Source organism: Dreissena polymorpha, chromosome 13 (genome assembly GCF_020536995.1).
Source record: "Dreissena polymorpha isolate Duluth1 chromosome 13, UMN_Dpol_1.0, whole genome shotgun sequence".
Taxonomy (NCBI): domain Eukaryota; kingdom Metazoa; phylum Mollusca; class Bivalvia; order Myida; family Dreissenidae; genus Dreissena; species Dreissena polymorpha.
Genome location: NC_068367.1, coordinates 7,279,264 through 7,302,792, shown reverse-complemented (window position 1 = coordinate 7,302,792; position 23,529 = coordinate 7,279,264). Strand labels below are relative to the sequence as shown.

The 23,529-nt window shown below is 37.3% G+C and overlaps 1 pseudogene; it reads left to right on the top strand.

The window, feature by feature from the left end:
* Window positions 1-2: 2 nt before the first annotated feature.
* Window positions 3-23,224, top strand: LOC127854799 (tubulin alpha-8 chain-like; annotated as a pseudogene).
* The last annotated feature ends 305 nt before the right edge of the window (window positions 23,225-23,529 follow it).

The window sequence follows — 23,529 nt, the reverse complement described above, 5'->3', positions numbered from 1 at the left end:
CATTACCTTACATTTCAGCCGTACTTGATAATAAACATGTACTGAACATAACTATGCTCTATCGGTGAATTGTACAATGACTAAGTGTCCAACAGCACATCAGTAATTATCAACGTACAGATAACCACATTGTCGCGTCTATCTGGTGGATACGTGTATAACATCGTTCAGTGGAGGGGGCGTCCATTACAAAGTCCGCTTCTCACCAAAACGCATCGAGTTAGAGTGAGGAACCGCTCTGAACAATATGTATATAGTCGTCCGTGCGTTTTTTGGAGGCAGTTAATAAGGCAAATAAACCATGGTAAGCAATCTTTACATATTATATACATACAAACTATTTTAGTCTTGTGTTCAACATGCTTGAATACTTTTACATATACCGGTATATATTGATCAACGATGCTGTAAATCTTGGTATGTATAGTAGAAAGTAATTAACGTGGTCATGGTTTGTACCGTTTAATACATATATGTATACACAAAAAGAACCCTTATTTATTTGTGTTGGTTTTATTTTAAACTTTGGAACTTACCTTTAATACACATCGAACAAACAGACGAAACTAATACGCGATTTACATTAAGGATAGACTACAGGGGCGTAGATAACCTCCCAACATTCGGGGGCGGTATAGTTTCTGTACTGGGAACATAAAGAGGTTCGTTTGAGAGGGTTGTCCTCTCCCGTGGTTCCGAAAAAAATACAATTACAATTAATATGGTGCGTTTTGGGGGAACTTTCATGTTGATATAAATGTTATTATTTTCTTTCCAAAAACTCTAATTACAGCCTAATATTAAGTAAATGTTTATGTATTTTAATGACGGAGTTTAACAAGTGATATGAGAAATAAAAACATTCACATTACATTCACATTGGATATATTTTATTACTGATGGACATATTTAACACCTGAAAATGGGAGAGTGTTATAAATAACCACATGAAAATACACAACAACCAATACAATATGACATGATAAGTAAATAATGTATCCACATTTCGAGCACTATTAAAATACTGAACCAGGATGAATGAATATTATTAAATTAAGTTAAATAAACAAAAATTACGGATAATTCATTTTTATGCTTTTATGCAACAATTTATCATGCACTGTTCGCGTGATGTTAATGCCAAGTGTCACATTCTATGAAAACTTCCCGAAGATAGTTAACCGTGATTCATTCACACTGACGAACTCATTGGCAACATCTAACAAGTCCATGGCGTCGGTAGCACACCTGTGCACGTGGAGCGTCATGAGGTGGGTGAATCTCTCCTGTGTCATAGACGTCCGGAGGTACGTCTTCAGGCGTCTCAGGCCGGAGAAGGACCTCTCGCTGGTGGCGTTGGTGGCGGGCATTACGCTTTCGTCGTGCTTCCGGAACTTCTCGGTACCCGCTTTCCAGTTGGAGAAGCCGTCACTGATGAAGCTGCCGTCCACCTTCGTGTTGCCGATCTTGCCTTACTTCTTGGCCGCCATGCAGAGATGGCAGAACGCAAGGTCCCGGCTCTGAAAAGAATAACATTGTAATAAATTTTGTGTTAAATATTAATGATAATAATAATAAACATTATTAAGCAACAATTTTTTTTACAATACGAGTATTATTTGTATGTTGTGTCTTTTTTTCTAAATTTCGTTTGTATTTAGATCAACGTTAGGTTCATAAAAGATAAGAACGATCTCAAATTAAAATTTAATACTAATATAGATACCTCATCGTAGTGGAGCCATGTGAAGGAATCAAACCAACAAGATTGGAATGAACGCTGTTCTGGCTTTTTCTTCCCGAATGTACGCTTAGGAAACGCAAAATTTCGAGGCTGATTAGGAATACTCATTTTGAACATTAAACAATTACATATATGATATTGCTTCAATGATTTCTAATCAAATAATAACTGATGTACTTCGAGAACAAAAATATTTGCACACTAATTACTGTTTTTAACGCGTATATTCACTCAAAATTGTTTTAAGTGGCAGTTACCTTTGAATTAAAGCGATCAATTAAAATTAAAAGAATCGCCTGTCCCTAATCAAAACACCGACAGTGCAATCACGGAAAGAACAATAAAACAATTAACGCAATGACATTTACCCCGGCCCCTAGTTTATGACACCTGACAAGGGATATTGACACATCACTATTGGCAACCTCAGAGCAGACGGAGAGGGGACACATGGCTTCTGCACTGACGGCGCGTGATTACAAAAATACTGGTTTTGGGGCGGCGATTTTGAATGCCGGACAAACTCCTCCCGGATAAAAACCCTCCCGTCAGTTTTAAAGGGGCCGGACTAAAACCCTCCCATGAATAAACGGGGACGGACCAAAAACCCTCCAATGAAAAAAACGGGGGAGGACAAAAACCCTCCCATGAAAAAACGGGACCGGACAAAAACCCTCCCGTGAAATCCGAGCCACGAATTCAACTATCAACAATTATTAATGAATTATTAATCCGAAATCGGTAATTTCCGAATGTCATTTCCGACATGTGTATTTTGTTGTCGGTTATCCGAGATATATTTATTTTTTGTAATAGTGACTTCACTCCAGTAGGTAACATTACACTATATATTGACTAATTAAAATATTTCCGAATTCAAATGTTGTTATTTTACACCCATTTGACGTCAATTATATATGTTTGAACTAAGATTTGTATTATTACTTAATACTACGATATTCATGATTACTTAGTATGAATAACAAGTAGGGTGTTTATATAAAATATATAAAATATCGAATTGTGCGCCGGCCAGTGCATTAAGAACATCAAAGTCGTGGGGTTTTTTTTAGTCATCATCGCAAAAATAACAGAGGCGGACACAGGCTTCCTAAGACATTCTTTATTTCGTTTTATAACAAGTATTATGAAGTCTATACAGTATAATGTTACATACATTGACAAATAAGCATAATCAATTGATAAACAAAAACCAACATTGTAGTCACTTGTGTGCCTTTACACAAGCAAATTGCTTTTTATATGTTGCCGATTCACAGTATATTTTGAACAAATGTTGTCAGCATTGAGTGATTTTTTCGGATTAATGAAAGCAACATTGAGTGAAGCAAATACATTTGTCGGCGTTTAATTGCTTTTAATTGATTCTGTGATTAAACTACTTAAAAACTAAAAGAAGTTGCAGATTCACAGTTTGCTATTTTGAGTAAATTTTGCGGATTATGAATGCAACAATGTGTGAAGCAATTACATTTGTCGGTGTTTAATTGCTTTCACGGGAGGGTTTTTGTCCGCAGTTGCAGATTCACAGTTTGCCATTTTGATACATATTATTGTATGCCATTAACTGGTTAATTGTAATGATTAGCTTATTAGTGGGCCTAAATAACCGAATCATTGACATATTTGACAATACAGTATGCTTTATATATTGTCTGCAAAAATGCAATTGAAAACGTTACAGTCAAAGCTAAATTAAATAAGTAATTAAGACAAATTATTTACATGCTAATGAATTGTTAGTTGTTAACAGATTTTACTTTCATTTTCGCACAGTTTTCAGAAACTTCCCGGAAAGCACATTTTTTGCATGAATGAGCGTATGACGCGATTAAACAGAACAGAACAGAACAGATATTTTATTTGATTTGTACATAGTACATCATCATAAACACATATTATTATATGATAATTTATAACATCACGTATATAAGTATAATATATAAACACGAATTAATGGACATTTCGATATAACATAACACAGCATGTAAAGAGGATGATCAGTTTTCGTTTACATTTGTAATTTCGTTTCTAATTTCCAAGCTTTCTTTAATATATTTTGCAAGTTTAATCAATACAGATTTGTTTTCAGTTTTCAATAGCTCAATAAATTTGAACATTGATGGTCGCACATAATAATGTTTCTTAATATATTTCTTACGTATATTGCTAAAACAAGGACAAATAAGAGTGAAATGGTACTCGTCTTCAATATCGACGGAGTTACAACATTGACAGTATCGCTCATTTCTTGGTATTCTATTCCTACCGAATCTACCAGTTTGAACTCTTAAGGAATGTGCAGATAATCTTATTCTAGTGACAAAGAACCTTAAACTACTTGGCAATACATTTAGATAAAGTTCATATGACAGAGAATCTTTACAATTTTGTAACAAATCTAATACACTACTATTTTCAACAGAACTATGCCAGTCTTGTTTATAAGTATCAATCAATCTTTGTTTAAATATATGTGGACATGTTTTACAATCAAGATTATCACCATTTATAAAGCAATCAGCAAAGCCATATGTTTCTAACAATTGTTTAACATTTGATACCCATTTATTATAACCTTTTGAACAATCAGATATACTTTGTCGATAAATAGTTTTCATAATAATATTATCAGTATTTAACAATTTACACCAATACTTTATTATCCTAATATATCGAGTAATATATAACGGGTACCTTCCTAAGTCACCATATACACCAGCGTTACAAGTACTCATTCTGACCTTTAAAACACTTTTACAAAATGTGAGGTGTATACGCTCTATTTCTTTAGATTTAGTTGCGCCCCATACCTCGGCAGCATAATTCAATATTGAACCTATAAAGGAATCGAAGAGCTGGCATTGTAATTTGGGTTTAATATAATATTTTCTACAATTATACATAAGTAATTTCAATGCTTTTAATGATTTACCAATTAAATGCTCTTGATTCATAGCGAAATTGCCAGTGTAATTAAAAATTGTACCGAGATAGTTGAAGTTATCTACAGTTTCTAACAAGTTCCCATGGTAACTCCACTTCTCATTTGGAAGTACTCTGCCTCTTTTTCTAAAAACCATAACCTTGTTTTTTTGGGTGTTTACCTCAAGACTCCAACAGTTACAATAATCATATAAACTATCTAAGCTATTTTTTTAAGTCTTCTGGTGTTTTACCCAAAATTGCCATATCATCAGCAAATAACAATAATATTAACAACATATCCTCAAAATATAAACCTGAATCTAATTTACTTTGTAAATGTAGTTCTAGGTCTTCCACGAATAAAGAAAAAAGCAGAGGCGAAATTACCTCCCCTTGACGTAGTCCAACAGCGTAGCTAAAAAAGTCTGAGTACGTATTACAACTGCGAACGCAAGACTTAACATTACAACTGCGAACGCAAGACTTAACCTTTTCATACATATCCTTAACAATACGTAATAATTTACCTTGAATACCACATTTGTATAATTTAAGCCAAAGGCAATTTCTGTTAATACTATCAAAACAAGATTTTAAATCAATAAAACCAACATACAGACGCTTGTTATTATTTATATAGTGTTGTATTACTGAGTGGAGAATAAATATCGCATCAACAGTTGATTTCCCTTTTCTAAAACCGAATTGGGCATCAGATATAACATTATTATTTTCACAAAACGTTTCAATTCTTTTATTTAAAATAGTTGTAAAAAGTTTAGAAAAACAACTAACTAGTGTTATTCCCCTGTAATTCTGTGTATTTTTTGTATCGCCTTTCTTATGTACAGGAACGATAACTCCTTCTATCCATTTGTCGGGAAAGAAACCAGACTCTAATATGGCATTTAATAAATCACACAGGTGAACACACAAGATGTCTATACTTTCAGTAAAATACTCATTTAAAAGGAAGTCTGGCCCTACAGCTTTGCCTTTTTTGAGAGATTTAACAGCACATAAAACTTCATCAGCAGTAATAGGAATATTTAACTCATCAAAGGGGCAATCATCATTATCAAAATTATTTTCTTGGCAAAACACATTTGCTTCTGCATTATTACATACAAATACATCGTTACATAATGATGAGAAGTATTTACAAAAGTCATCTACAGAAACATCATTTCCAACAGATTTCTTATTCTTTTTAAAATAACTCCAAAATTGTTTCGGTTTACAAAACCTAAGTTTTTCCATTTCAGAGCATCAGAGCATTTCTTTTTAAAGTAAGAATTCTTCTTTTTTCGTACTAATAATTTGTATTCTTTTTTACATTTACAAAAATATTCTCAACTAACTTTCGTTTTACATGTATTATAAGCATACCGTGAATCTAAATAGATTGTTCTTAAATTTTTAAACGCTGCACTGTATCGTATTGCATTCAATCTAAATTTAAATTCACTTGTCTATAAATGGCCTCATTTTATGTTTTAATTGATGTTGTTATTATATTGGATTATCGGACATATATGCACATTAGAAAACGGTATGTTTACAGTTAATGGATACACATTTTCTTTCAATTTAACACCCCTAAAAACACAATACACAATACACACAATGGGTAATTTTTTCGGATTAATGAATGCAACACTAAGTGTTTCTTTAACGGGAGGGTTTTTGTCCGGTCCCGTTTTTTCATGGGAGGGTTTTTGTCCTCCCCCGTTTTTTTCATGGGAGGGTTTTTGCCCGCCCATGTTTATTCTTGGGAGGGTTTTCGTCCGCCCCCTATGAAAATGACGGGAGGGTTTTTATCCGGGAGGGGTTTTGTCCGTATTCCGGCGATTTTTTGGGGATTTTACGCTTATTTATATAACGATGACTAGCCGAAATATTGAGGGGGGGGGGGCGGTTTATACCAAGTGTAGGCCTCGTATTTCAAAACATCGACCCATCTGACGAAACTGCTTACCATTCTCTATGCGCCTCTCCCCTCCTATTTGTTTTAATATTAATACAAATAAAATTTAATTCTGTGCCATACAAACTTGAGAATTATGAAACGAAACATTCAAACCATCTGTTGATTCGTTGTGTAATACGTGATACTAAAAGTACAGAAACCGGTCCTTGATAAATTACATTGAAGAGATTACATGCCGTTTTCGTACCCTACCATATCCGCCGCCTACGGTCACTAACAAAATTACATATATACCATACGCTTATAAAAATGTATCAGTCCACCCTTTGCAGCGTGAAGTCATCAGCATTCATGTGGGTCAAGCCGGGGTACAGATAGGCAATGCGTGCTGGGAACTCTACTGTCTCGAGCACGGGATCTCGCCAGATGGACGCCTTGACTCCGAGAAGTCTGCCGTGAGCAGGGGAGACGACTCGTTCAACACGTTTTTCAGCGAGACCGGAAATGGAAAGCACGTACCAAGGTCTCTGTTCGTCGATCTGGAGCCGTCTGTAGTCGGTTGGTTTGTTAGTTTCACCCTTGGAGATTCGATTTTCACAGTCTGCCACGTTTCTTATTCATAAATATGAAGTATGAAATACGAAAAATATATGGGACGTGCTCTTCGAAAACGGGACCTTAAGCATGTGTGCAAAGTGTCGTTCCATATTAGTCTGTCCAGACAGCGCATGCTAATCAGGGACGATACGTTTGGCTTTGACAGGATGTTTGCTAAGAATATACTTCCTTTAAACGAAACTTACCATAATAGCTGTAATAAGTGTAGTCAAGGTTACGCATGTTCTGACTGCACAGGCTAATTTGGGACGCCACTACGCAAACGATTAAGATTCGTTTTCCCAGAGCGAAGGTTTAATTAAATTTGTCAAAAGAAAGAAAGCAATAATAAACACCATTACTGATGAAGTTTTAGTCCTAATATTATATATTGAACAGCTTCAAGTTTATTGTCAAAACGCTGACAGCGAAAACAGACCGTCAACAAGACTACACAGTATCGCCGATAGCAATTGTCGTTGTTTGAGAATCATATGATTGGATATTTGGGTTAATCCCTTTCCTCCATAAGAAGCAAAGTCAAAATGGCTTTTGCAACCAGCATAAAACCATTAACTCGCAGTCTGTTCAGGTTTTATGCTGTTTGCTGCTCAACAGTAATTAAAGGGGCCTTTTCACAGATGTTGGCATATTTTGAAGTTTGTCATTAAATGCTTTATATTGATAAATGTAAACATTGGATCTTAAAAGCTCCAGTAAAATTAAAAAAAGGAAAAAAAAGTAGCCGATACCAGGGCTCGAACCAGTGACCCCCGGAGTCCTGGAATAAGTCTGACGTAAAAACGCATTAGCCCTCTCGGTTATTCCGCCGCGCATACACAGTTTAAGTATTGTATACCTTATATAAGCAATCTTCGTAGTTTCGTAAATTTAAACGACAACAACAGAACTCTCCAAATTATTCAATCGTTTCGCGTTGCAACGATTTAAAAATTTTAGGTGTTTAAATCGTCAAAAGAAACATATAATGGCTATATTGGACTATGGTAAATGTTCAGTAATACTGTTTCCTCACAAATATCATAACTAAAACAAAAATTTGCGAATCTGAAACAACTTTTTTCAATTTGTCAATTTACCAAACCGTGTAAAGATCCCTTTAAGGGTTGGAAATGAAGCCTTTAAAACTTGAAGAAAGGTATTTAAATAAATGTAACTTTCTAAGGGACTACAAATACGTCAAAATACGTGTCTAAGTGGAAGAGGGTTAAGACGTTATTTGTTGGTGTCTAGAACGCACAAACGATAAACCGAAGAACGCTCCACAAGCAGTGCGCACGAATGCAAATATATCAGCCACGCTCTGTGAAAACTGGACTCTATTCATGTGCGTTAAGTGTCGTCCCAGATCCGTCTGTCCAGTCCGAATAGGTTCATTACGGCTTGTATGGTATTTTTCGTTTTAAGGGAGTCTCTTATTAGCGAAAATCCAGCTAAGGCGGAATTTTTCGTTCCGGATCAGCCTAGCCTGGGCCGAAACTTTACGCACATGCATTAAGCTCCGTTTTCCGAGAGCGAGGCGCATAAAGATACTGCAGAGTAAAGAAGCCTTTCCCGTACGACGGATTTGTTACATGTATCTTCGCAATCTGGCTAGATCGGGTCATCTGTCTACAAATATTCGATTGCTGTAAACACATACATGTTACATTTTTTTATTTGCGAGTATTACTGCTGTACACATTATTCCACGTGTGTTACAGACGATATTCACACAGGCTATTCAGGGGGAGGGGTGACACTTTCCGCTGTTATTGAATTTTTCGTTTGAACAGAGAATCTTCTAAACGAAAATCAATCAAAGGCGGAAAGTGTCGTCCTTGATTAGCCTCTGCGAACTACACATGCTAATCTGGGATGACACTATACGCATATGTATTAAACATACAGACGAAGTGCGCACGGGCAAGTATCGCCAGCTGTACCACCCCGAGCAGCAAGGAGGACGCCGCAAACAACTACGCTAGGGGACACTTCACCGTCGGCAAGGTGCAAATTGACCTTGGTAACCTCTCTATCCGGTCTCTTTTGGTATTGCTTGTGGCCACTGTGTAAAAATTAAATTTTGAAAAAACGTAAACTCAACTTGTCATTGTTGTTTACGTCATGTTTGAAACATGTATATACTGTCTTATAGATAAACAATTGTTTTCTGTGTGTTAGCAACTGGGGAAAAAAACGCTTGTCATACGTGTTTACGTCATGAAACTTTTATTTTTTTCATTCATGTTATAACACATAATCACACCGAAAACAAACAAAGATTCATTATTGTAGTATTTTAGAAAATGAATATTACCTTCCTTATTTGACATGCGACTCTATTTCAACGACCATGTATCTGGAAGAGATTTCATGATAACTAATCAGGGACGACACTTTCCGCCTAAACTTGATTTTTGGGAAGGAGTGACTTCATTGAAACTAAAAATACCATAAAAGCGGAAAGTGTCGTCCCTGATTAGCCTGTCCGGACTGCACAGGCTAATCCGGGACGACACTTTACGCACATGCATAAAGCCCAGTTTTCTCAGAACAAGACACATATAATAATAGTTCAAGCGTGATACCAATAGTTGCACTGGGCCTGTCTCTTGCTCCCTTCACAGTGGCGGACCGGATGCGCAATATGGCGGACAATTGTTCGGGGCTTCAGGGTTTCCTCTTGTTCCACAGCTTCGGCGGCGGCACTGGTTCCGGTTTCGCGTCGCTGCTGATGGAGAGGCTCAGCGTTGACTACAGCAAGAAGTGTAAGCTGGAGTTCGCCGTTTATCCTGCACCACAGGTACGGAAATAGCATGTCGCCCAGACATGGCCTTGTCCCATAATTGCAAAAAGATGGTTCACCCGTCTCCTGGATTTGTCGAGTTTGATTACTCACGAATGCAAATACAATTGAGCCGTGCTCTGTGAAAAGGGGGCCTGTGTTGTCCGCACAGGCTAATCAGCGACGACACTTTCCGCCTAAACTGGATTTGGGCTAAGAAGAGACTTTCCTTAATCAGAAAAAATCATAAAAGCGGAAAGTGTCGTCCCTGATTAGCCTGTGTGGACTGTACATGCTAAGCTGGGACGACACTTTACGCACACGCATTTAACCCCTTTTTCTCAGAGCACAGCCCAATAATAATAATAGAAGCCACGTCATGCACAAATGAGTCTTGTCTTATATGCTATCATAGCTCCACACCAGGCGCTTTAATGACGCGGTCTGGGAAGCGGCTACGCTGTCCGCTATAAAGACACGCAAAATTTCGTGGTCTCATTAATGGACATGGTACCTTGACGAGACAGCGCGCATGCGCAGGCTGGTCTTAAACTTCTCTGGCCGGAAATCTCATTAGACGCATTTTCGGATTAGACTATTAAATAGTGTACAAAGACATTTTTGTGAAATCGAAAATATTTAATTTCTTTCTAACAGATATATTCAAACATTTGATTTAAATAAACGACAACGGGTTTTCTTTGGCAGTCATATTTCGCATCAATTAGATGAACACATGAACTAGTGTTAAATTGTTAAAATCACATTTATAATTTGACAGCCCATTTTGCTGAAACTTAGAACACATTTTGTAAATAAAAAGAAAACAAATATTTTCATTTTGATTCCCACATACATTTCTATGATACAAAGATCATAAAAATACATTATGTACATCACATCTTAATAGTTCTATCGCTCAATACATTTCTCTGAAACAATCAATACATCTTACGTACAAACAAACATGCAAAATACATGCACCTCGCATCCGAATGGTTTTATCGCCCCATACATTCTACTGAAATATTGAACATTCATGTATCTTCGAAACAAACAGACAAACAAAATACATCACACCAAAATAGTCAATATTATAGCATCATACATTTTGCTGAAACAATTAACACATTTTAAAAAGAAACAAACAAAATCCAAATATATCACATCTAAATAGATATATAGCCACATACATTTTGCTAAAACAATCAACCCATCAACTCATCTTCAAAACAGAGACACAAGAAAAAAACATCACATCTAAATAGATATATAGTCACATACATTTCGCTGTAAAAAATGGACATATATTTAAAACAAACAAACAAGCGAAATACATCGAGGGCTGAACGGAAAACTGCAGTATCTCTTTCTTTATTTTACATGAGTTACAAAAGTCTTCCGTTCACCCCTCGACATGTACATCACATCTTAATGAACCTCGCTCTGGAGAGATAATGTTTGTGCTTCAATTTTCGTTCCAGATTAGCCTGTGCAATCCTCACAGGTTAATCAGGGACGACACTTTCTGCTTAAATTGAATTTTTCGTTTCAAAGAAATCTCTTCTAAACGAAAATCCAGTCTTGGTGGAAAGTGTTGTCTCTGATTAGACTGTGCGGATTGCACAGGCTTATCTGAGTGGACAATGTACGCACCTGCATTAAGCCCAGTTTTCCCCGAACTAGGCTCAACTAGTTCTATAGCCCCATACATATCGCGCCTGTCCGCTATGTGGCCACGTTATAGAGACCCATACTTTCCTCGCCTGTCTGCTATGTGGTCACGTTCTATAGCCCCATACATATCGCGCCTGTCCGCTAGGTGGCCACGTTATAGAGCCCCATGCATATCGCGTTTGTCCGCTATGTGGCCATGTTATTCAGCCCCATACATTTCTCGCCTGACAGCTAGGTGGCCACGTTACATAGCCCCATACATTTCTCGCCTGCCCGCTAGGTGGCCACGTTATATAGCCCCATACATATCGCGCCTGTCTGCTAGGTGGCCACGTTATATATCCTCATACATTTTCTCGCCTGTCCGCTAGGTGGCCACTTAATATATCCTCATACATTTTCTCGGCTGTCTAGGTGGCCACGGCCGTTGTGGAGCCGTACAACGCTGTGCTCACCACCCACACGACGCTGGAGCACACGGACTGCGCCTTCATGGTTGACAACGAGGCACTGTTCGACATCTGCCGGAACGCCTGGACGTGGAGCGCCCATCCTACTCGAACCTGAACCGCCTGATCGGCCAGATCGTCAGCGCAATTACCGCCTCGCTGCGGTTTGACGGCGCCCTAAATGTCGACCTGACGGAGTTCCAGGTTTGAGAGACTATAGACTGCATTATGATGGTGCTTGTTTTGATCTGGTGCTTCCGATGTTGCTGCTTTTGTTGTTGCTGTTGACAACGACGACGATGATGATTATGATGAAGATCAGTATAATGATGGTTATGAATTATGATGATGGCGATGGTGATGGTGTTGGTGTTGATGATGATGATGATGATGATGATGATGATAAGGGGGAGGAGGAGGATGGTTGTGGTGATGGTGGTGGTGGTGGTGGTGATGATGATGATGATGATGATGCTGATGATGATGATGATGATGATGATGATGATGATGATGATGATGATGATGATGATGATGATGATGATGATGATGATGATGATGATCATGATGATGATCATGATGATCATGATGATAATCATGATGATAATCATAATGATAATCATGATGATGATGATGATGATGATGATGATGATGATGATGATGATGATGATGATGATGATGATGATGATTATGATGATGATTATGATGATGATGATGATGATGATGATGATGATGATGATGATGATTATGATGATGATGATCATGATGAAGATGATGAACATTTTTCCGTTGCAGACCAACTTGGTGCCGTTCCCGCGTATCCACTTCCCCCTGACTACTTACGCGCCGCTGATCTCCGCCGAGAAGGCGTACAGGTATCGGTATATTGAACAATGGATACGTGGAGTTCTATATAATCTGAAAAAAATCATAAAGAGTTACTGGAATGAATGTTTTTAGTTAATGCTACTCGTTTTGTTATAATTTTCTCGACCTGTGTGCAGAGTAAGCATTGATCTACAGTAAGAATCACTTTTATTTTTATACTTGGAGACTACAGCAGAAAACTTGCGTTAGGGTGGGTAACAATAAAAAAAAACACTAAAAGGTAGCCTAAAAACCAACGTTAAAAAGCAGTGAACTTTTGTTCGCGTCAAGTTCTGTCTTACATATCGCATGGCATACCTTTTTATTTCTTAAATGCAATGAGCTTATAAATTTCTTGTATGTGCAAAATGCTGACTAAAATTGAAGGTTTTATATTAAATGACATACATTTGAATTCAATATATATTGTGATCTACAGCGAGCAGCTGTCCGTGGCCCAGTTGGCCAACGAATGCTTTGACTCCGCCAACCAGATGGTCAAGTGCGACCTCCGGAACGGCAAGTTCATGGCCTGCTGTATGCTCTACCGCGGCGACGTGGTGAGTGAGAGAGGGTGTGGCGGGTCGGAGGGGGTCGCATGGCATACCTTTTTATTTCTTAAATGCAATGAGCTTATAAATTTCTTGTATGTGCAAAATGCTGACTAAAATTGAAGGTTTTACATTAAATTACATAAATTTGAATTCAATATATATTGTGACCTACAGCGAGCAGCTGTCCGTGGCCCAGTTGGCCAACGAATGCTTTGACTCCGCCAACCAGATGGTCAAGTGCGACCTCCGGAACGGCAAGTTCATGGCCTGCTGTATGCTCTACCGTGGCGACGTGGTGAGTGAGAGAGGGTGTGGCGGGTCGGAGGGGGTTGCGGGGCGGGTGTAATAGGGGGGGGGGGGTGAGGTTGGTGGGGTGGGTAATGTTGGTGTGGTGGGGGAGGGGGCTGAAGCGTGGTAGATTAGGTGAGTTTTTGGATGAAGTGTAGGTGTGGCCAAGTAGGTAATATATGTTAGGGGCGCATGTTGAGATATGAAAAGCGCTAGCGATTGAAAAGTTAATTGTTTTTTTTCGCCACAACTGCCAAAAAAAACATAAATATATGTGTCCCATAGTGGATTTACATGACTATTTAGTATTTACAGTTATATATTTTGGAACATTCTCCATAAGATCCATACCAGTGACTTATATCAATTTCTTATCTCAGTCTGGTCTATGTTATGCCTATGTTATTATATATTCCCAATAAAGCAAGTTTCAACTAACTTGTGGAAGCTAAAAAAACACACCAAAAAGGAGAGAACAAAACAAAAAATAAAATTTACCTTGGTTAAAATGCATATGCTGAAAAATGCATTTCTCGTCAATCTTAATGTAGGTTCCCAAAGACGTGAACGCCGCTATCGCTGCCATTAAGACCAAACGACTGATCCAGTTTGTGGACTGGTGCCCGACCGGGTTCAAGATCGGCATCAACTACCAGCCTCCCACCGTGGTTCCCGGCGGCGAACTGGCCAAGGTGCCACGTGCCGTCTGCATGCTGAGCAACACGACCGCCATTGGTGAGGCGTGGGCGCGTCTGGACCACAAGTTCGACCTGATGTTCGCCAAAAGAGCCTTCGTTCATTGGTGAGTACAAAACATTCAGCCTCGTTTAGGACTAACCGGGCTTTATTCACGTGTGTGAAGTGTTGTCCCAGATCGGCCTGTACAATCCTTATCGACTAATCAGGGACGATACTTCCCGCTTATTTGGATTTTCGGGATAAAAGGAAGTCTCTTCTGAAAAAAAATCAATCTATGCTGACCATGCATTAAATCCTATTTTCCCAGAATGAGGCTCGTTATATGTTGTGTCTTTTGCTGGTACGTGGGAGAGGGTATGGTGCAGAGAGAGTTCAACAAGGCGAACGTAGACCTGGTTACCATTGATACTATGTATTGTATGTTGTGTATATTGCAGGTACGTGGGGGAGGGGATGGAGGAGGGAGAGTTCAACGAAGCGAGAGAAGACCTGGCCGTTCTTGAGAAGGACTATGAGGAGGTCGGAACTGATTCCGTACAGGACACGGGGAATGAGCATCAAGAGGAGGAATACTAGAGCGATGGGGAGGGGGGGGGGGTATGAGACACGTGTGGGGATTGTGTGTGCTAATATGGAGAATTCAAGCTGCTTAATTCAGTCTCGCTCTGGGGAGACGGGGTTTAGGGGACGTGCGTTAAGTGTCGTCCCAGATTACCTTGTGCAGTCCGCACAGGCTCATTAGGCTTGACACTTTCCGCTGTTATGTTTTTTGTGTGTAAAGGAGGTCTTTGTCCCAGAACATGGCTTATATCAATACGGTCGGATACAAGTGGGATGGGGGGATACATGGCATATATCAATACGATAGGATACAAGTGGGATGGGGGATAAGCTGATTGTGAATCTTATATCAATACGGTAGGATACACGTGGGATGGGGGGATAAGCTGATTGTGAATCTATTATCAATACGGTAGGATACACGTGGGATGGGGGATAAGCTGATTGTGAATCTTTTATCAATACGGTAGGATGCAAGTGGAATGGGGAGATAAGCTGATTGTGAATCTTGCGCGTGAAGGTACGAAGTCGTTCGGTTATAAGAGGGTATACCAGCGTTTGTGTGTAATTAACTTAATCGATCGCTGTATATCAGAATTTTACCAAAAATACTGAGACCTTTTAGAAACACTCGCAATAGTAATTTTTAAGTCCATTTAAGAAGGTTTCATGCGTAATGCCAAACAAACATTGCGACCTATCCTGTACGTACGGGAGGCGGACAACTACAACGGGCGAGGCATGGTAATGTTATGCGCATGCGTCAACGGGGTACTTTAAATAGATTCTGGAAATTTATGTTTATAAATAAAGCGGTCAAAGTATAGCCTGGTTTATTTTTAGCTGTGTGAAATGCACATGGTTTTGGCTGCATTTTCGCGCGATGGAAACAATGTGGAACAAACTTTTCTCATGGAAAGATAACATTTTTTTCGGACGTTGTCTATCTTTAAGCGACTGTGAAGATAGAATTGATTAGTTAGACTATTGTACATGCACATCGTTTGTACAAGTGCGGTCATCGAAGAATTTTGGGAGTTTTGATTTCTCAGGTAATTATAAATGTATGATGCATGCTGATAACTGCATATTATGATATAACTGTATCTGGTAGTTTAAAGTTAGTTTTAAGTGTATTTAACATTAAAAAATGATCAAATAACGCTGAAATTAAACAAACGTAAAAGTAGTATTGCGGGAATCAGTTTTTTGAACATATGTTTTTAGCAAATTGATGCCATAGTTTGTGACTGAGCTTAATCATTAAAACCAAGCATCCATTCGCATAACCAAAATGAACATGGCCCCGGCGACAACGTATCATTTATGTAAATTTAGAAAAACGTCGCCAGATTTTCACACTATGTTAGGCCAACATTTTTTATTAAAATGATTTTCGGATTTTTTTTTTCTAAAAGTGTCGGGTAGGAGGACGGAAAAAAAGATGGGTGACCAAATATGCACTCATTTTCAAAGTGTTATGGTATAAAGTTCTTTTTACTAAGCAACCACAGTGATTTTTTCAAACATGTTGATGTGCAAAATGATCATTATCAGACTGTAGGTCTTAATTTGCAGTGTTTAAATTAGTTAATTTTAAAAATATCTTAACTATATAGATATATGTTCAAAAGTTATGCAATCTTTTCACTTTTCTATAATAAACTTTTTGGTAATTTTTTTTTTATGTTTTTTTTTTTCACAAGGAATCCATATGTTGCATTAAAAATACTTTATCTCCACAAACAACCAATAAGCTATTGAGGTTTAAAAGAAACATTTATAGTTTATTGTTCAGTAAAAATCAATACCGAGGACAAATACAAATAGCATAATTAAACGCTTTTCAGGGGTTTCACTGGCCCAAAAAAAGTTGTCGCCACTTTATCGCGGTGTGAAATACGCCCGTAATTCAAACTTAATCAATAAGGACAATCATTTAAGGAACCTTACTACATTAATGAATAATGGCATTTTCTATATTTTTATTACTCTGAGAAGTATGTTAATACATAAATAACAATAAGCACCTTCATAAGACTTAATATTAAAAGCTTTATTTTTATATAAATAACATTTTTTCCACTTGATAAACCAGATAACCAACATAATATCATAACGTTAACAATTATGTAACAGTATGCTGCATAAATGTTTCAGAATTATTTATTAAACCTAGAATCACACAAATATATATCATCTGAAAGGAAAAATAAATCAAACATCAGAAAATTAAGCATCTCAATTCAAATTGTTAAACAGTTTATACATTTGGTCATTTGGACATGATATACATCAATTTCTGTTTATTGTCAAATTTCACAAATTCTAAAACAACAACTTTTAATAAAAGGTTTTCTGTAAGTTGGGGTGGTCGATTTCCAGGTTCAATTAAATATTTTTTCACATCCATTTCTTGACAGAAAGACCCAGGATAATTGCCACCATCCATTCTTGTTGTCTGAAATAACACAAAACATATTTGTACAAACTATATACAACAAATCAACACATAAATGTCACTATCTTTATGTATGTCCGAATTTTAACATACCCGAAATATAGTACATCGAGTGAAGGACCTACTTTTGATTTCAGAAAAAGTTGGTATCTTAATTAAAATATATCTTTCCCAGAACATTTAAATAATGGAACTGTTAAACACAAAATGCCTGTTGAAACAAGTTAACATTTGTTTTTGTCACGGTATTGATTAAAGAAATAGCGTCCATAATAATCGTTATAATAATTGATCTTCGTGACAGTTTATCCCAGGATAACATTATTGATAGTTCAATGTCATAAAGGAGCTGTTAATCCGATAATAACCCCCATAAACTTGACTATTTTATTTGGACATTCATGGTTTGAAATCGTTTTAGAAACTGTTGATTTTGCGATTTTTGAACTTTTGGTACGAACCAGTTTGGAACAAAACCAAAGTTTCGTACCCGTTGAAAATAACGAAAAAAACAAATATTATATGCACAAATTCGTCACTACAACTACATTAAACAACACATAAAATTTTATTGTCTAAAATATGACCGTATTTGTGCGTAAAATATGGAATGTTTAAAGTTGATAGGCGTAAATGGGTTTCGCATTTCTAGCACCTGTTGAATTAAAATCGTTCTTTTTTTATTGCTTTCATAATATTTGTTTAGTCTTTTTAATACTATCAATTTTATAAAATTGTAAAGAAATAATAAAATATTTACTAACAAATCGATTGCATTCAGGATTTTATTTGACGGTTGCATAATTATTGGGAAATTAGCAGACTTTGCTAATGAAAGCGTTGTAGCGTTCATCAACTTCTTGCACAAACAATGATGGCGTAGCTGTTGGGAAATTCCAGCACATGTACACGATGAAGGAGGTTCGCGTATTAATGTGGGTAATTAAAACTGGGTTTATAATGATGATTTATAACTCATGTGAACTTGTTCTAAAACCCGGCAAGCGTTTCATGTTTAAAAGCCACCTTTTGGCATCCGAAAAAAAAAGAGTTTACTTTTTTTTTTGGTTTCGTCAAAACTTGGAGTCGGCAGGTCCGAAAATCATTTTATTAAAAAATTCTGGCCTTACTAGCAAAAAAACACACCATAATATACATCAACATGACTTGATTACATGTGTGTGATTATTTAGTAGGACATATTGCTATCATAAAGGAAAATGTTGAAAAACTTCGAGATACTACTTGCTATCAAGAATTACCAGTTCCTTTATTATACTTGCCACCATCAGTTTTCGTTCATTCTTAAATAAAAATTATTATGTAGTATTTGACTGGTTAAAATTATATAGAAATTGCTTTCAATTTACTTAGTATGATTCTTCGAATGTTGTTATGAGCGAAATAACAACAGGAATATCATTGTCTGTGCTTTAAGAATAGAATACCACCTACATGAACTGATGTCATCAACGTCAACTAGCAGGTAGAGGATTATTTTATTAAATGATATATGTTGACAATAAAAAAACATGCCTTTGCTGTTGTTATGAGCGTATAACAACATGAGCATGTTCTATATGTTGATAATAGAATACCATGTATTGACTGCTGTCATGAACATATATCAACAGGCGTGGCATGGTCTATATGGCAACACTAAAATATCCTGCCTTGACAGTTGTAATAAACATATTACAACATTAAGAGCATGTTTTATATGAAAACTATAGAATACTATGCATTGACTGTTGTTGTGAACATAAAACAACAGGCGTAGCATGGTCTATATGGCAGCAATAGATTACCCTGCATTGACTGCTGTCATGAATATATAACAACAGTAAGAGAATGTTCTATGTGTAAACAATATAATACTATGCATGGCCTGTTGTTATGAACGCATAACAAGAGGCGGAGCAAGTTTTATATGTTGACAATAGGAAACCGTGCCTTTACCGTTGTCATGAACATATAACAACAGGAAGAGCATTTTGTATAAGTTGATAATAGCGTACCATGCTTAGACTGTTGTAATGAACATATAACAACAGGCAGAGCATGTTCTATATGTTCACAATGGAATACCATGTCTTGTCTGTTGTCATGAACATATAACAACAGGCGTAGCATGGTCTATATGGCAGCAATAAAATATCCTGCCTTGACTGCTGTCATGAATATATAACAACAGTAAGAGAATGTTCTATATGTAAACAATATAATACCGTGCATGGCCTGTTGTTATGAACGCATAACAACAGGCAGAGTATGTTTTATATGTTGACAATAGGAAACCGTGCCTTTACCGTTTTCATGAACATATAACAACAGGCAGAGCATGCTGTATCAGTTGATAATAGCGTACCATGCCTAGACTGTTGTAATGAACGTATAACAACAGGCAGAGCATGTTCTATATGTTAACAATGGAATACCATGTTTTGATTATTGTCATGAACATATTACATCATTAAGAGCAATGTCTATATGTGAACAATATAATACTATGCATTGACTATTGTTATGAACACATAACAACAGGCAAAGTATGTTTTCATGTTGACAATATGAAACCGTGCCTTTACCGTTGTCATGAACATATAACAACATGCGTAGCATGGTCTATATGGCAGCAATAGAATACCCTGCCTTGACTGCTGTCATGACTATATAACAACAGTAAGAGGATGTTCTATATGTAAACAATATAAAGCTATGCATTGATTGTTTTAATGAACGCATAACAACAGGCGGAGCATGTTCTATAAGTTGTACATATAACAAAAGGCAAAGAATGTTGACAAAATAATATTCTGCCTTGACTGTTGTTATGAGCGTTTGACAACAGACAGAACATGTTCTATATGTTCACAATATAATATAATGCATTGTCTATTGTCACGAACGCATATCAACAGGCTGAGCATGTTCTATATGCTGACAAAATAATATCCTGCATTGACGTTTGCCATGAACGTTAAGCAACAGGCGGAGCATGCTTTATATGTTCACAATAGAATACCATGCCTTTGATGTGGTCATGGACATATAACGTCAGGCGGAGTATGTTTTGCCTTGGTTGGTTTTATGTGATGACATCAGAAGATGCATATTCTACATGTTGAAAATAGAATACCATGCTTTTGATGGTGTCATGTACATATATCAACAGGCGGAGCATGTTGTATTCTTTGGCATTAGAATGTCATGCACTGACAGTATTGGAACAGCAACAATCAAAGCCTGGGCTGTGTGATGGCAATATAGTGCCATGCTTGTATTGTTGTTATGAACGTATAACATTAGGAAGAACATAATGTATATGTTGATAATGGAATACAATATTTGAAGAATTTAAACGAGCGAACAGCGACAAGCGGTGCACTGGTCTCGTATTATGTTTTATGATAACTTCACTATATGCTGTCAATCATTACAGGTTCTCACCGAATCCGCTTCAAGGATGACACACGTGTCAAAAAAGGAAGTCTAATACCATCTACTGGTGCACCATTTGTGATTGTCGGCTCTCGGTTACTTGAATGCCACCAAGGTCCCGACCATAGGAAACAGGCCAACGAGAGTACAAATGAGCTCGTAAATATCAATGTTCTAAATATTAATGGTTTGCTTATATTCTTTAGTTGCGTGAAGGATGTTGCACCTTTCATTATGTCTCACGAAACGACTCAATATAACTGAGTTTGCCATGTTTTACTTTGATATTTTGGTTTGGTTGCTCTCGACGGATCGACAACTTCGAGTGTGTTTTTTACATTATAACTGTATTTTTTTTCGGTAAGTTATAACTTCTCACAATGTCATTTTCAATTTGCAGGTCTTTAGATCTCATTATATTAAAGCACAAAGAAAATTACTTTTTATACAATATGTTCCACTTTCTTGTCCAATTAAAGGTTTAAATTAATTGCGTCAATATGTAGGAGAGAGTGCGTGTAGGAGATCAGGCAGATTCAGTCGGTAGAGCATTTGCCCTTTAAGTGAAGGTTCTCGGGTTGGAGCCCCGGTCAAGCTGCCTACTTTTCTCACCCTGTGACATACTATAAAATATATAATACGTATATAAATATGTGTATCAGGCCAGATTTTCATACTATTGAATAAATACACTCCCTACACGCCGCGAGTCGCGAGTATGTCTCTTAAAATAAAATGTCGTTGTAGAACTGTAACTGAACTCGTTGGACTGTCACAGAACTCCGTCGAGGAACGATTTACTGATTAAAGTAAAGTTCCAAGGGAGTAATATATTTTTGGTTATATTCGACGACACTTTGCAAGCTTTTACTAACGATAACATAGCTGCTCATTGATGCATCGGAAGAACTTCAGCTCGCATTAGCTTTATTATAATTATTCTGTTATATATATTAAGTGTCAACATTATAATATAATTATTATCTTATATAGTAAGTGCCAAAATTATTAAAGTGAACTTAATTCAGTGTTGTCATATTTTCTACATACCGATTTCAACCGGGTCTACTATAATGTTCTTTTGGTTGCATTCTAATGATTTATATTGATATTATATTAAATGCTGTATCTGTGTATTTAGAGGTTGATACCGGCGATCACAACTATAGGCAAATGGCCTTTAAAAAGAGAGTCACGGTCTCGAAAAAGCTGTGATGCACAGCCTCAATATTACTGAGGGAGTGCATTAGATTCCCAGATTATAAGGTACACTCAAACAAACACACACACACGCACACGCACGCACGCACACGCACGCGCACCTACACACACACACACACACACACACACACACACACACACACACGCACACACACACACACCACACACACACATACACACACACACACACGCACGCACGCACGCACGCACGCACGCACGCACGCACGCATGCACGAACGCACGCACATACACACACACACACACACAAATGCTACAAATGTTCCTCTGTAATTATAGCTTTCGTTGAATCCAAGCATATAAACCCTAATATATGTTTTCTGCTTATGCAGAATGTGAAACGGTCGAAATGGCGGATCCGGGGTTGGTGGCGGTGGCGGAATGTTTGGTGGTGGTGCAGGTGGTGGAGGTGGTGGTGGCGGCGGTCATAAGGTCATTTCTGGACAAAGATCTTACGCTGTTGGCGTGATCATTGAATCAAACTCAAGACTCTGGACCGACGTGCTTCCTTTGGGAATTGGTGGTAAGTTGTTGAATGTTGTGTATTAAGTTCTATAAGAATTACACACCAACCAACCATGGTTACGTGATGCTGTGCTTCATGTTATCTCAACACAGATTTAGTAAAAAAAATCAGCTTGAAGAACCTTTATCATCTTGTACTGTAGTAACGTTATGTCATATCGAGCACGAATTATGGTAGCTTGATGCTGTTTTGGTGAATTTTCAGGGAATCAAGGGAATGGAAATGACGATGGACCGCCAAAACGCTAGTTCCTCACCTGACAATTCATGTTCAGTCAGCGTTTGACCGATGTTGATCTCTGAAATCAAACGGCATCAAATATTTATAGAAGAACATACATATACACAGGACTTACTCAATTCTAAGAATGTTTGGTACATTATTCATACCTGTTATGTTGCTTACTCCATCATACAAGTTGGTTTCCTAAATTATATATGTAATAAATATTACAAAATAATATGTGCGCTTTTGTGTTGCATTTGATATTTTAAAGTTGCGTACACTACCACAAGTTTGTCTAAGGTTATAACGAACTCATGGCTGGTTGTCGTGAAAAAATTGTGACTTTTCTCATGCTTCGAAAGTCTTTGACAGAGATTATTAACAGCAAACAATAAACTATAATTTTCACGTGTATATTTTGTTCAATTCAGTTATGCGAAAGTCCATTGATAGCGCATGTGTTTTATTCAATGTTTTGTATCAATAAGGAAGATGCCCATGAACATGTGATCCTATGAGAGTATAGCCAATTATAAA